The sequence below is a fragment of the Thermobia domestica genome, chromosome 11 (genome assembly GCF_964235325.1).
Source record: "Thermobia domestica chromosome 11, izTheDome1.hap1.1, whole genome shotgun sequence".
Taxonomy (NCBI): domain Eukaryota; kingdom Metazoa; phylum Arthropoda; class Insecta; order Zygentoma; family Lepismatidae; genus Thermobia; species Thermobia domestica.
In genome coordinates, this window is record NC_137464.1 from 242,599,222 (window position 1) to 242,615,482 (window position 16,261).

Here is a 16,261-nt window from a genome sequence, read left to right on the forward strand (position 1 = left end):
AATGACAATCTTCTAAGTGGTTTTTGACCAAGGTAATAAAAATAAGTCACAATGATTTAAATGCGACAAATAGGTCAAATGGGGAATCACAGAAACACGTTTTACTGCGAAAAATTCATGGATTGCCTAATTTCTCTTCTGCTGAGTCTTAAGAATCTTTGGAACCATCTTGACGCACAGTTTTCTCATGTTCAAATCCTGTGTTAAAATTTGATGAACAGTAAACACGTTGAAATTCAACCCACTTCTGATCATTCTCACTGTCAACTGCTGATCTAACCTCACAAGACACCGTGTGCGTGGGTTTTCTCGGGGTTCTCCCGTTTCCTCCCACTTTCTTCATTCCACCATTTCATTCATTACTCATCTTCACCGTCTCCTTTAGCCTAACCGGCATAATCATGGGACGTAAAACTCAAAGATTTCATTTCATTTTCTAACCTCACAAGAGACTTCACCTTTACACATTATCATCCATTTTTGAGGTTCCTGCTCGAGGTACACTCATGTCCAAAATGATTGTCGCATATCTATAACTGTCTACTTGTAAGAATATAATTTGATAATGATTTTGCAGGGTACTTTTAATACTGATACTATGTGTATAATCGGGAAATGTATATTTGTGGTAAGTAGTAATTGACGTACTTCTACACAGCAGAGGACTTGCCGCCGCTGTGTATATTTTATTACGTGTCTCTGTGATCTTTTGCGCTGGCGCCATTACTGTCTGACCGTAGTGCGAGTTTCCTTTATACTTTTACCGCCTGCTTTATATATTTTATTACGTATGTGATTTTTTGCTGTAGCCATTATTGTTGGAATTAATTGCGACTTCCTTTTATACTTTTACAGCTTGTTTTGTATAGCTTATTACGTATGTGTGATTTTTCCGCTGGCGCCATTACTGTCTGACCGTAGTGCGAGTTCCCTTTATACTTTTACCGCTCGCTTTGTATATTTTATTACGTATGTGTGATTTTTCCGCTGGCGCCCTTACTGTTTGGTTTTGCTTTGACTTCCCTTTATACTTTTACCGCTTGCTTTTTATATTTTATTACGTATGTGTAACCTTTGCGCTGGCGCCATTACTGTTGCGAGTTTTGCACACCCGATTTGTATATTTGCTGCTTGGTAGCCGTGGACGCTAATGGTGTTTTCATTTATAGATACCGGCACACTTTGTATATATATTTATTATTGTGACTTAAGTAAGAAGAGAAAGTTTACGCACCTTTGATGACACGGCCGCTATTTTGTTGGCTATTTCCTGGTTGTTTGTTGTTGCAGTTGTATATAATTTATGTCCATATCGCAGTGTTGTCTGTAATGAGAATAATTACACTGATTTTTCCATAAATAGGTAAATTTTTCTTTTAGGGATGTTTTGTAGTGTTGCAGCGAAAACTAATTAGATTGTTGTTGACTTTAGTTTAGCGTTTCTTTTAGCAGTGAGGTTATATGAGACGTGGACATACTGATTAACGTGGAATCCGAACCACATGAGCTTCCGCCGGGAATAGAACCCGGGTTGACCACGCCAAAGTTGCGTACGTTAACCGATTAGCCAGGGAGGAGCTCTACAGTGATTAGACTACGTATAGTTACCTATAATATAATTTTTACGTAATGAGACCAAGCCCTAATTATGAATTATACTTTAATTTTTACTAGATTAATTATGAATTTACCTTGAACATTCTTTTATTTATATAATTGGAAATGATCAATATTAATTAACCTATAATACTTATTATATGTATATACTTACGTATGAAGAATTGAGCGTTGACGATTGTGGTTTTGATGGACGGATTTGTTTTTCCAATATGGCGGCGTTGCGTGATTGTTGAACAGAGGTTCCTCCATAGTAGGACTCTGAAATGCGAATGCGCGCGTTTTGCTTGCATTGTCGTATAGATTGATGGTAATTAAAATTGTGAAGAATTTGGCTGGGCGAAGTTGCATAGTTTAACATATTATTGCATTATGTGATTAATTTATATTATTTTTTGTTTTAGCATGTACTTAATTATTATAAAATTGAAATAATAATAATAGATAACGAGACATTTTGATAAAGAAAGCGGAACCCCACAGTACTACGATATGTGCAACTGTGCTACCATCTATTGGCAATAATTACAACTTTATTTAACAGCCACGTTATATGGGAGACTGATACAGAATGAAGGGGGAGACTTAAGGTGAATTACATGAGATTTAGATGTACAAGAAAGAGAAGAGAATAAAATAAATAGAGAAAGCTATTATTGTTTATTGAATTGAAGCACCATTTAAGCGTAATATATTAGTTTGTAATGAGGTTATTAAATTGGGTTTAACTGGATACGTATGCACTTTGTAGGGTTGTTTATTATTTATTTAGGATTTTTATTTAATAATATGGTTTGTAGAAGTATATTGAATTGCTATAAAATAGAACAAACTTATATTTTATTTGTATAGATGTATTTAAGATTATATTCGGGTGCAGTTTTAGTATTGGTTTGCGTTAACGTAGTGAATGTGCGGAACGGCACACGATGGATTTGGAATGGGTGGAGTATTACAATTTACACGTTGCTTGGGAATTGTTTAGTATTGGTTTGCATTGATGAATGTTGCACATATTGAGGAAATGCTGAAGATTGTATTTATGCTAATTGGCACTACGATTTCCATTTGAAAGAATTAAATAAATAATAGCTTGAAAATATTTTAAATTGGATTACGGTATGGAGCATAATATTTAAGTATATTGTATTTACTGCGAACTAGAGTATTTATGTAGCTGCTATTATAGAATTAACAAGTACCAGAGATAATTATATTGTTTTTATTTACCATGTATTGAATTATAAGAATATATATTCCTTATAATATTTGATAACAGTTGGGAAGCTTTATATGGTGATTGATTTTTTACGTGTGGAACTGATTTAATTTGAAGCAACAGCAAATACATTTGACAGATAATTGACGTATTTGCAACTATTGAAATGGGTATAAAATGCTTTATGTATGTAAAAATATTTAATATTTTTGTTTGTAAAGTATGAGGCAATTTTAACTGCTAATGTATAACATTACAGATAGGGTTTTAAGCTATTTTAGAATGAGCTTAGGAGATAACAAAATTATTATGGAATGAGACTAGCATGATGCATAGGGAAGATGACATGTGGAATGTTTGGGAAAGTTTTATTATTTTAGGAAATAATATATTAATGAATACAACGGGTAATATTTTTAAGAGAAACCCATATTTTAGTATTGGTGTACTATTGAAAGCATGAATCAACAATTTTGAAGGCATAAGACATAGGCAAAGACTTGTATTTACTGGTGTTATTGTTTTACGTTTACCGGAGAGGATGTTGCTCCCATTATGTTAAAACAGTTTTGAATAGATTTGAATTATTGGAATATAGTATTTTTTATACTTAGGACTTATTTATAAATACAACTTACGAAATTAGAATATTATCGATTGAATTATTTACAATGTATATAATTATTTATATTTTAATGTTATTGACTAGTTATTTAAAATTTAGACGAATTGTACTTTTAGTGCTGGAATGGTATATTTATATTGGTATAGATTATGTACTAATACGGAACACATTGATTAGCATACAACTCTGCAGATTATATATTTGCGTAGACGAAATTATGAAAACTGTTGATTTTTAGTATTTAACGCACTTACACGAAAATAATTGTACAATTAGAAATTGTTGAAAGTTTTGAATGGGCAATTATGTATATGCGTGGTGTAGTACAAGTATTTGGAATATACGTATTGTATTGTGTTATCAACTATTGATACAAATAGGCTGAAGGATTTACGTAGTATTTGCGTTTGCGACAATATAAAATGTTATGAGAATGACATGATACCACGTGATTGTCAGACTTGCATTATATAGTAATTAGATTTATGTTTTATTAAGATATAGAGGTACATATTACGCATTAATATAGACACAGATTGATTTATTTTATTTTAGGCATGAAAGAGAAACTCCATATATTGGCGTTGACTGTGGAAAAACAGAGACGTGTGTACATTACAATTTTCCATTAGTATCTGAAAAGTTACACAGAATATAAACCTTCATCCAGCCTATGAGGTGGGTGCTCTTTGACTTGGCTATGGAGGCGATGCAATTTATGTTTTTTTTTTTTTTTTTTTTTTTTTTTTTTTTTTTTTTTTTAATATGTTATACCGCAGACGATAACGTCGTCTCTTCGGGAGTGATCCAGATAGACATTGGTTATGATTTAGCACATATATGGGCTATGAGGTTTAATGCAATTTATGCTTAGAGCAGTTAAAATATGGGATTATATATGGGAACTTATATGCGAAAATTTGGTAGACAGAACATTTTTTGTCATTTATTTAAAAAACTATTGTATAGTTACAAGAGAATTTTGAATCGATTTTAATTTATTTAGGAACTACCATATACAATATTATAATTATTTACGGTGAATGCGGTAGCAACACATGATTGCATGAAAATATGTGGAGCCATCTATTGTATAAATTGGAAAACACAATTATGACTGTACTCGATAGAGGCACACGATGATGAATTACACACTTGTAACATTTCTGATAACTACATAAAATGTTATGAGAACGAGATGATACCACACGAATGTCAGACCTGCATTATATACTAACTAGATTTGTTTTATTAAGATATAGGTGTACATATTATGCGTTAATACAGACACACAATGAATTATTTTATTTGTGCATGAAAGAGAGATACCACATATATGCGTTGACTGTGGAAATGCAGAAGCATGTGAACATTGCAACCTAGCATTGTTATGTGAACTAATACACAAAATATAAACTTTAATGTAGTTTATTGTAATATTTATCAAGAGTTTCATTCCCATCCAATGGATGGTAGGACCGTAGAAGGCAATACCTTTTTTTTTTTTTTGTGGCCAGAATTCTAGTTTATATTTATGACACTTAAAATATGAGAGTATATATATGAGAACGTATATGCGAAAAAATTTGTAGACAGAACTTTTTTACTTATTTAAGAATGCTGTGTAGTTACAATAGAGAATTTTGAACCCGATTTTTAATTTATTTAGGAACTACCATATACAATATTATAATTATTTACGGTGAATGCGGTAGCAATAACAGATTGCGTGAAAATATGTGGAGCCATCTATTGCATAATATGGAAAACACGATTATGGGTGTATTTGATAGAACTACCCGGTGATGAATTACACACTTGTAATATGTGTGATAACTACATAAAATGTTATGAGAACGAGATGATACCACACGAATGTCAGATTTGCATTATATACTAACTAGATTTGTTTATTAAGATATAGGTGTACATATTATGCGTTAATACAGACACATAACGAATTATTTATTTTGGCATGAAAGAGAGATACCACATATATGCGGTGGTTGTGGAAATGCAGAAGGATGTGAACATTGCAACCTAGCATTGTTATGTGAACAAATACACAAAATATAAACTTTTATTGGAACTTATACGTTTGTTGTTCGTTTGTTTGTTTATAGCTAGTTATATTGACTTGTACCATTTTAGAGGGTTATGCAGTTTTTAGGGAAGAGTGATGTATAATTGGAGGATTTAAGGATTGTGTGATGTTTCATAGAAGTTTTTATTACATTATAATAATTGCTAAGGTTTTAAGGATCTTTCCAATCCTTAACATTTGCTAGGAAATTAACGAGGAAATTGCAGTTAGTGTAGTATTGTATAGAACTGGAAGAGTAGAAATATGGAAAGAATAATGAATATGTACTGATAAAGTATATTATACCTGTATATTGTGAATGATGAGCATGAGGGATGAGGCGAGGTGTGCTAGTATATCACAGCACAGAAGTGTTAGGCAGATGAAGTTTTTTTTTTTTTTTTTTTGCCTAGGGGCTGCTTAAGCTTTAATGTAGATAATGGGAACCCTGGTAGTGGTAGATGGATTTAGTGTACAAATAATGGAAATATGAGTGGCAGATGATCATGAACTTGATAATTTGGGAGACCCTACTGGTCAAAGGGCTCAGGAGGTAGATTGTAGCAATAGAGAGTATAGACCAATGATAGCGTTGGAGGATAATATTAACATGGAGAAGGATGGAGAGCTAAAAGGCACATAGTATTTTAAAGTAAGGGGTCGTGGGTTATAACGAGAGCATATGTATGCGAGACGCAAAGTTTTAAGATGAAAATGGAGTGTAGGAAACTGAATTTGGTTGCACAACTTTGCTGTAGGACTAATTAGTTTGACTCGATATGCAATGTGGAAAGCACATTGTTCCATCATTAATAAGTTTTTGTAAACTGTGTGGATGGTTTTAACTCATGCAGCATTTTCGTAAGTTAGCACAGGCCGTAAAAGACGCCTTGTATGTATTTAGAATTGTGTTTGCTTTCAGTATTCAGGACGTTTGCCGACACTTTTTTTTTTTTTTTTAATAAGTTAACTTTATTGTATGCTTTTTTTTGCGATTGTTTGAAGATGTTTTTAACTGAGATGTTTAGTGAATGTGACCATTAACTAAGTTACACTTGAATGTGCTTGGATGAGAGCTTGATTTAGTTTTAGGGAAAGGTAGTTAGGATTTTTTTTTTTATGGATTTTTGATGTTTTACGGAGGAATGATGATGATAATTTGTGTTTTTGTGGTGTTGATTGCTAGTTTTTTATTTGCTGCACCACTGAAGAAAACTGTTAATTATTATCTGTAGAGCAATGTTGATGGATTGGATACTAGATTTTAACGCAAGAAAAGATAGTGTTGGTGGCATATTGAAAGACCTGAAGTTATCAGGAAGTGGATACATATTGGGAACATAGAGATCTGGTGACAGAGCAGATTTTTTGAGGTACTCAACAGTGAAGGAAAATAGGATGGGAGAAGCAGTTATATATTGAAATATATGACAGGCGGTTGATTTAAAAACTTGTATATCAGTTTTATATACAAGATAGGAAATTGAAGATGAATTATTGTGTATGCAATTGTGTGGTGTTTACTTTGTTAAATATTTTTGAGTTAAATAATACAAGACATGTTGGTTTGATCTAATTATAATGTTGTGTAACCATGGTAGTTAAGACCGGTAGTTGATTGTTGATCGAATATCCTGGGTGAAATTTTGCTTGATGTATGGGATGTATTTTGTGTTGTTATGTATGCATACAGACGTCTTACTATAATACGTTATAGGGTTTTACTAAAAGCAAACGTTAATTGAATTGTACGGTAGGATGATAAGATGGTATGAGTTTTTTCTTGGTCTGGAAACATTAACGTCTTAGAGGGTTTCCAGGTGACAGGAAAATATCCAGTGTGCAGAATGATAGTAAAAATTGTGGGTAACAAAGTAAGTAATATAAGAGGGCATAGTTTAATATGACGATAGTTTATTGAATTAAAGACAGGGGCACTATTCCTTTGTTACGAATAACTGTACGGATATTTGAACTATGAATGGTTTTGTTTGAGATTTATTTTTGCGGAAGAGTATGAAGGATATGAGGTTGTAATGAAACAGAAGATGAAATGAATGTGTTGGATGGATGTCTATATGAATATGTGGGACGGAGTGGTGTGAAGAAGTCTTGAAGGAAATTAGCAAAAGCAGCAGCTTTAAAAGAGTCTGTCTATATAGATAACGCATTATTTAATAATGGATATGGTGTTTTACTGCTTTTGCAAAGAGCATTGAAATGTTTTCAATACTTGTTAGGATGAGTGACCTCAGAGAGAGTATTACAGATTTTATACCAATACCATAGCTTGTAAGCACAGATATAATTTGATTAACCTTTGAACTTTTGGTGATGATGAAGTGTTTTTTTTTTTTTTTTTTTATACGCTGATATTTATGATAAAACTGTTGAGAGCGAGTGATAAATGTGAGATATTTTGCTGACAATGCTGGTCGATAAGTGGATAATGTAGTTACCGGTATGTAAAGTGAACTAGTTTTTGATTGAAGTTGTGATGATATGATTGTTATGATACAGTTTTTTTTTTTTTTTTTTTGATGTAGGAGCTTGCAAAGGGTTTATTGCTCCCGATAGATATGTTTTGTATTGTTTTCAGGTGAATTTATTAAAATGGTCTTTAGTTCTTTGAAATTTGTAGACTGAGACATATCTTGAGTACTATAATGTAATTTGATTGGAACATGATCACATCAATTTTTAATGGATTGAGAACATTAATATAGATTTGTGAAATGTGATTAGCAGAAGTAATGACAATATTTGGTATGTTTTGTGATATAAACCTATTGGGTTTTTGGAAGATTATGAATGATATCAGTTATGTGACTTGTGACAAAGGTTTGAAAACTAGACCCCCACCCCTATTAGTTTTAAATACTATTCTTTTATTCAAATTAGCTTGAATATTTCATCTTTACATCAGTTTACAACCGACAAAGTCACCCAGACCGTTTACTGCGCGTGCTTGAATTTCTATATATTCACATTGAAAGCAATAATTAGAAATCACTATACCTGAACCCCAATAGCTCCTTTTGTATTTACTTGTCTTTTAATTAGCCTGTTGGATTTCAACGTATCAATAAATAATGCTTTTAAATCCATTTTTTAAAAAGTATACTTTTGGTTATTGTACATTTAAGACATGGTGGATTACTTCCTTTGTGACAACTTTTAGTAATGAGTGGTGCTATCTTATCTACAGAATACTCCACACTTGAAAAATTTATTACAGTTGTTATCATAAGACAATAGTTATTGAACTTTCGCTAAATATGTTTACAGATAAAGTATTGCGTACAATAAGGAGGAACAAATGCTATCGAAAACTCGTCAAATGTTAAGGATTCTTGTAGACAATCCATGTAGTAAGTTGTGAATATATGTTAAAACTGAAGCCTACATTATGTATTTGATCAGTGCTAAAAAATACCTGTGAATTTTCATTAGGTAGGCTATATGTTAAAAGCATAGGAAAGAAAAAAACTAACACCAACTTTGCAATGGGAAAGGAGAATAAACTGTTTCACAAACTTCTTCTTCTTATGTCTGAAGTTTCATGAAAGTAAAATTTATTTATTTGTACAAGTAATCACCGATTTATTTCCTATTTATCTGTATTTTTTTTTCATGTCTATATGACATATATTCAAAGATCATTTACTTATTTAAACAGGTTTTTATGTCGATGCGCTAGGTTATATATTTCTATTGTATTGAATTAGATTCAATCTCCCAACATGACCCTCCTCCTCTTTGCTAACCGGATAGCGTCCCTGCTTTCGGGGTTGGCAGACTACAGTCATAATTCGTTATGGTTCCTTATCGATTTTGACCGTGCAATTTGACCTTGTATGTCCATATCAGATAACTCGCGGCCGAATGTGATTGTCGACATAGGTTGTGAGAGGTGCTGTTTCAGTTTTTTCCGTCACTTGCACCACAGATGCACGTTGGTTCTGATTGATAATCCTCTTTAATGCTAGGCGGAACCTGTCACTGAGGATTTCCTTCAGACCAGTTGTTCTTCTTCATCCATGTGGTTTTGTTGTGAATTTTGTAGACTGTCATCAACTACATATCCAATAACACACCACTTCGTCACGCTCACACCACATAAATAAGCATCAACTTAACCATTTTGGGAAATCAGAAAAAATCGTACGCACATTTTACAGTATCAGTTTGCTCAGTTCGCTGCACACTGGCGTTCTACTGATCCTAACATATTACGGAAAAAAGTGTGATTTAACATATACGAAGTAGCGTGCACCTTTGGCGTACAGGGTTCCGGGTTCGATTTCTGGTGGGAAAGCCATAAAATATTTTTAAACCCATTATTGTGATTCGGATTCCATGTGTAGATGCATATAATTTCTAAGTTTCGGAAGTCCTGTTTGATAGAGTGTACGAATGAGAGAAAAAATAAAGTAAGAAGAATGGACGGTCGTGTGTAACTGTCATACATGTATACATTTAAAATGACTGATCGTTACAAGCGATTGTACCCATGTGGCAGAAATCTGGTAGTATACATTTCCTGGTAGAGAAACGAATAATGACACGTCCGTGGTATTGAGATCATTTGTTATTGATCACTTCGCTCTACAGAAAGTTTGTCATATGGGTTAGATGATGGGTTTACGTTTGTGCTTTGGAGGAAAGTAATATGATGTTTTGTATTTGTTAACGTATTAGATAATTAGAAGAATGTTTAGGTGCTTGGCGTGTGACAACAGTGAGTGATAGTATTGGCAAAATGGCTTTGGATCATTTCATATTTGTTTCTATCTTGCCTCGACGAAGACTAAGGGGGAAGGATGGAAAAAGCATACCAATTATAAGTGAGATGTTTGTACCTGTAGATGTGTTCTAGCCATACCTTTGATACTGTGCGTGAACTTCCATTCTTGTAATGCTGTATATGTGTACATGGCGATATTCATTTGTGAAGGATAGTTTATTAATTAACTGTCCAATTTGGTTGACATAAATCTCATCATTGGGGAGGGAAAAAGTAAAAAATGCAAAATGGGACATTGCCTTATCGTTATTTCTTTCAAAGATTGGATTTTCGAATCTGGGAAGATGGCATTTTCCTGAACTGAATATTTCTCAGCCATTGGATTGACATACTTTGCCAATCCAATGGCTGAGAAATATTCAGTTCAGGAAAATGCCATCTTCCCAGATTCGAAAATCCAATCTTTGAAAGAAATAACGATAAGGCAATGTCCCATTTTGCATTTTTTACTTTTTCCCTCCCCAATGATGAGATTTATGTCAACCAAATTGGACAGTTAATTAATAAACTATCCTTCACAAATGAATATCGCCATGTACACATATACAGCATTACAAGAATGGAAGTTCACGCACAGTATCAAAGGTATGGCTAGAACACATCTACAGGTACAAACATCTCACTTATAATTGGTATGCTTTTTCCATCCTTCCCCCTTAGTCTTCGTCGAGGCAAGATAGAAACAAATATGAAATGATCCAAAGCCATTTTGCCAATACTATCACTCACTGTTGTCACACGCCAAGCACCTAAACATTCTTCTAATTATCTAATACGTTAACAAATACAAAACATCATATTACTTTCCTCCAAAGCACAAACGTAAACCCATCATCTAACCCATATGACAAACTTTCTGTAGAGCGAAGTGATCAATAACAAATGATCTCAATACCACGGACGTGTCATTATTCGTTTCTCTACCAGGAAATGTATACTACCAGATTTCTGCCACATGGGTACAATCGCTTGTAACGATCAGTCATTTTAAATGTATACATGTATGACAGTTACACACGACCGTCCATTCTTCTTACTTTATTTTTTCTCTCATTCGTACACTCTATCAAACAGGACTTCCGAAACTTAGAAATTATATGCATCTACACATGGAATCCGAATCACAATAATGGGTTTAAAAATATTTTATGGCTTTCCCACCAGAAATCGAACCCGGAACCCTGTACGCCAAAGGTGCACGCTACTTCGTATATGTTAAATCACACTTTTTTCCGTAATATGTTAGGATCAGTAGAACGCCAGTGTGCAGCGAACTGAGCAAACTGATACTGTAAAATGTGCGTACGATTTTTTCTGATTTCCCAAAATGGTTAAGTTGATGCTTATTTATGTGGTGTGAGCGTGACGAAGTGGTGTGTTATTGGATATGTAGTTGATGACAGTCTACAAAATTCACAACAAAACCACATGGATGAAGAAGAACAACTGGTCTGAAGGAAATCCTCAGTGACAGGTTCCGCCTAGCATTAAAGAGGATTATCAATCAGAACCAACGTGCATCTGTGGTGCAAGTGACGGAAAAAACTGAAACAGCACCTCTCACAACCTATGTCGACAATCACATTCGGCCGCGAGTTATCTGATATGGACATACAAGGTCAAATTGCACGGTCAAAATCGATAAGGAACCATAACGAATTATGACTGTAGTCTGCCAACCCCGAAAGCAGGGACGCTATCCGGTTAGCAAAGAGGAGGAGGGTCATGTTGGGAGATTGAATCTAATTCAATACAATAGAAATATATAACCTAGCGCATCGACATAAAAACCTGTTTAAATAAGTAAATGATCTTTGAATATATGTCATATAGACATGAAAAAAAATACAGATAAATAGGAAATAAATCGGTGATTACTTGTACAAATAAATAAATTTTACTTTCATGAAACTTCAGACATAAGAAGAAGAAGTTTGTGAAACAGTTTATTCTCCTTTCCCATTGCAAAGTTGGTGTTAGTTTTTTTCTTTCCTATGCTTTTAACATATAGCCTACCTAATGAAAATTCACAGGTATTTTTTAGCACTGATCAAATACATAATGTAGGCTTCAGTTTTAACATATATTCACAACTTACTACATGGATTGTCTACAAGAATCCTTAACATTTGACGAGTTTTCGATAGCATTTGTTCCTCCTTATTGTACGCAATACTTTATCTGTAAACATATTTAGCGAAAGTTCAATAACTATTGTCTTATGATAACAACTGTAATAAATTTTTCAAGTGTGGAGTATTCTGTAGATAAGATAGCACCACTCATTACTAAAAGTTGTCACAAAGGAAGTAATCCACCATGTCTTAAATGTACAATAACCAAAAGTATACTTTTTAAAAAATGGATTTAAAAGCATTATTTATTGATACGTTGAAATCCAACAGGCTAATTAAAAGACAAGTAAATACAAAAGGAGCTATTGGGGTTCAGGTATAGTGATTTCTAATTATTGCTTTCAATGTGAATATATAGAAATTCAAGCACGCGCAGTAAACGGTCTGGGTGACTTTGTCGGTTGTAAACTGATGTAAAGATGAAATATTCAAGCTAATTTGAATAAAAGAATAGTATTTAAAACTAATAGGGGTGGGGGTCTAGTTTTCAAACCTTTGTCACAAGTCACATAACTGATATCATTCATAATCTTCCAAAAACCCAATAGGTTTATATCACAAAACATACCAAATATTGTCATTACTTCTGCTAATCACATTTCACAAATCTATATTAATGTTCTCAATCCATTAAAAATTGATGTGATCATGTTCCAATCAAATTACATTATAGTACTCAAGATATGTCTCAGTCTACAAATTTCAAAGAACTAAAGACCATTTTAATAAATTCACCTGAAAACAATACAAAACATATCTATCGGGAGCAATAAACCCTTTGCAAGCTCCTACATCAAAAAAAAAAAAAAAAAAAAACTGTATCATAACAATCATATCATCACAACTTCAATCAAAAACTAGTTCACTTTACATACCGGTAACTACATTATCCACTTATCGACCAGCATTGTCAGCAAAATATCTCACATTTATCACTCGCTCTCAACAGTTTTATCATAAATATCAGCGTATAAAAAATAAAAAAAAAAACACTTCATCATCACCAAAAGTTCAAAGGTTAATCAAATTATATCTGTGCTTACAAGCTATGGTATTGGTATAAAATCTGTAATACTCTCTCTGAGGTCACTCATCCTAACAAGTATTGAAAACATTTCAATGCTCTTTGCAAAAGCAGTAAAACACCATATCCATTATTAAATAATGCGTTATCTATATAGACAGACTCTTTTAAAGCTGCTGCTTTTGCTAATTTCCTTCAAGACTTCTTCACACCACTCCGTCCCACATATTCATATAGACATCCATCCAACACATTCATTTCATCTTCTGTTTCATTACAACCTCATATCCTTCATACTCTTCCGCAAAAATAAATCTCAAACAAAACCATTCATAGTTCAAATATCCGTACAGTTATTCGTAACAAAGGAATAGTGCCCCTGTCTTTAATTCAATAAACTATCGTCATATTAAACTATGCCCTCTTATATTACTTACTTTGTTACCCACAATTTTTACTATCATTCTGCACACTGGATATTTTCCTGTCACCTGGAAACCCTCTAAGACGTTAATGTTTCCAGACCAAGAAAAAACTCATACCATCTTATCATCCTACCGTACAATTCAATTAACGTTTGCTTTTAGTAAAACCCTATAACGTATTATAGTAAGACGTCTGTATGCATACATAACAACACAAAATACATCCCATACATCAAGCAAAATTTCACCCAGGATATTCGATCAACAATCAACTACCGGTCTTAACTACCATGGTTACACAACATTATAATTAGATCAAACCAACATGTCTTGTATTATTTAACTCAAAAATATTTAACAAAGTAAACACCACACAATTGCATACACAATAATTCATCTTCAATTTCCTATCTTGTATATAAAACTGATATACAAGTTTTTAAATCAACCGCCTGTCATATATTTCAATATATAACTGCTTCTCCCATCCTATTTTCCTTCACTGTTGAGTACCTCAAAAAATCTGCTCTGTCACCAGATCTCTATGTTCCCAATATGTATCCACTTCCTGATAACTTCAGGTCTTTCAATATGCCACCAACACTATCTTTTCTTGCGTTAAAATCTAGTATCCAATCCATCAACATTGCTCTACAGATAATAATTAACAGTTTTCTTCAGTGGTGCAGCAAATAAAAAACTAGCAATCAACACCACAAAAACACAAATTATCATCATCATTCCTCCGTAAAACATCAAAAATCCATAAAAAAAAAATCCTAACTACCTTTCCCTAAAACTAAATCAAGCTCTCATCCAAGCACATTCAAGTGTAACTTAGTTAATGGTCACATTCACTAAACATCTCAGTTAAAAACATCTTCAAACAATCGCAAAAAAAAGCATACAATAAAGTTAACTTATTAAAAAAAAAAAAAAAGTGTCGGCAAACGTCCTGAATACTGAAAGCAAACACAATTCTAAATACATACAAGGCGTCTTTTACGGCCTGTGCTAACTTACGAAAATGCTGCATGAGTTAAAACCATCCACACAGTTTACAAAAACTTATTAATGATGGAACAATGTGCTTTCCACATTGCATATCGAGTCAAACTAATTAGTCCTACAGCAAAGTTGTGCAACCAAATTCAGTTTCCTACACTCCATTTTCATCTTAAAACTTTGCGTCTCGCATACATATGCTCTCGTTATAACCCACGACCCCTTACTTTAAAATACTATGTGCCTTTTAGCTCTCCATCCTTCTCCATGTTAATATTATCCTCCAACGCTATCATTGGTCTATACTCTCTATTGCTACAATCTACCTCCTGAGCCCTTTGACCAGTAGGGTCTCCCAAATTATCAAGTTCATGATCATCTGCCACTCATATTTCCATTATTTGTACACTAAATCCATCTACCACTACCAGGGTTCCCATTATCTACATTAAAGCTTAAGCAGCCCCTAGGCAAAAAAAAAAAAAAAAAACTTCATCTGCCTAACACTTCTGTGCTGTGATATACTAGCACACCTCGCCTCATCCCTCATGCTCATCATTCACAATATACAGGTATAATATACTTTATCAGTACATATTCATTATTCTTTCCATATTTCTACTCTTCCAGTTCTATACAATACTACACTAACTGCAATTTCCTCGTTAATTTCCTAGCAAATGTTAAGGATTGGAAAGATCCTTAAAACCTTAGCAATTATTATAATGTAATAAAAACTTCTATGAAACATCACACAATCCTTAAATCCTCCAATTATACATCACTCTTCCCTAAAAACTGCATAACCCTCTAAAATGGTACAAGTCAATATAACTAGCTATAAACAAACAAACGAACAACAAACGTATAAGTTCCAATAAAAGTTTATATTTTGTGTATTTGTTCACATAACAATGCTAGGTTGCAATGTTCACATCCTTCTGCATTTCCACAACCACCGCATATATGTGGTATCTCTCTTTCATGCCAAAATAAATAATTCGTTATGTGTCTGTATTAACGCATAATATGTACACCTATATCTTAATAAACAAATCTAGTTAGTATATAATGCAAATCTGACATTCGTGTGGTATCATCTCGTTCTCATAACATTTTATGTAGTTATCACACATATTACAAGTGTGTAATTAATCACCGGGTAGTTCTATCAAATACACCCATAATCGTGTTTTCCATATTATGCAATAGATGGCTCCACATATTTTCACGCAATCTGTTATTGCTACCGCATTCACCGTAAATAATTATAATATTGTATATGGTAGTTCCTAAATAAATTAAAAATCGGGTTCAAAAT

At 33.2% G+C, this 16,261-nt stretch overlaps 1 long non-coding RNA gene across 3 annotated transcripts in view; it reads right to left on the reverse strand.

The window, feature by feature from the left end:
* LOC145664860 (uncharacterized) overlaps positions 1-16,261 on the reverse strand; it is a 40,955-nt gene that overhangs the window by 944 nt on the left and 23,750 nt on the right. Inside the window, exon 1 of one of the 3 annotated variants that reach the window (XR_014127528.1) lies at positions 1,772-2,546. The exons of the other annotated variants lie outside the window; for them this stretch is intronic. This is a non-coding gene — a long non-coding RNA (uncharacterized LOC145664860). Of the gene's footprint in view, positions 1-1,771; positions 2,547-16,261 lie in introns of those variants that run through there. 3 annotated transcript variants of the gene reach the window in all.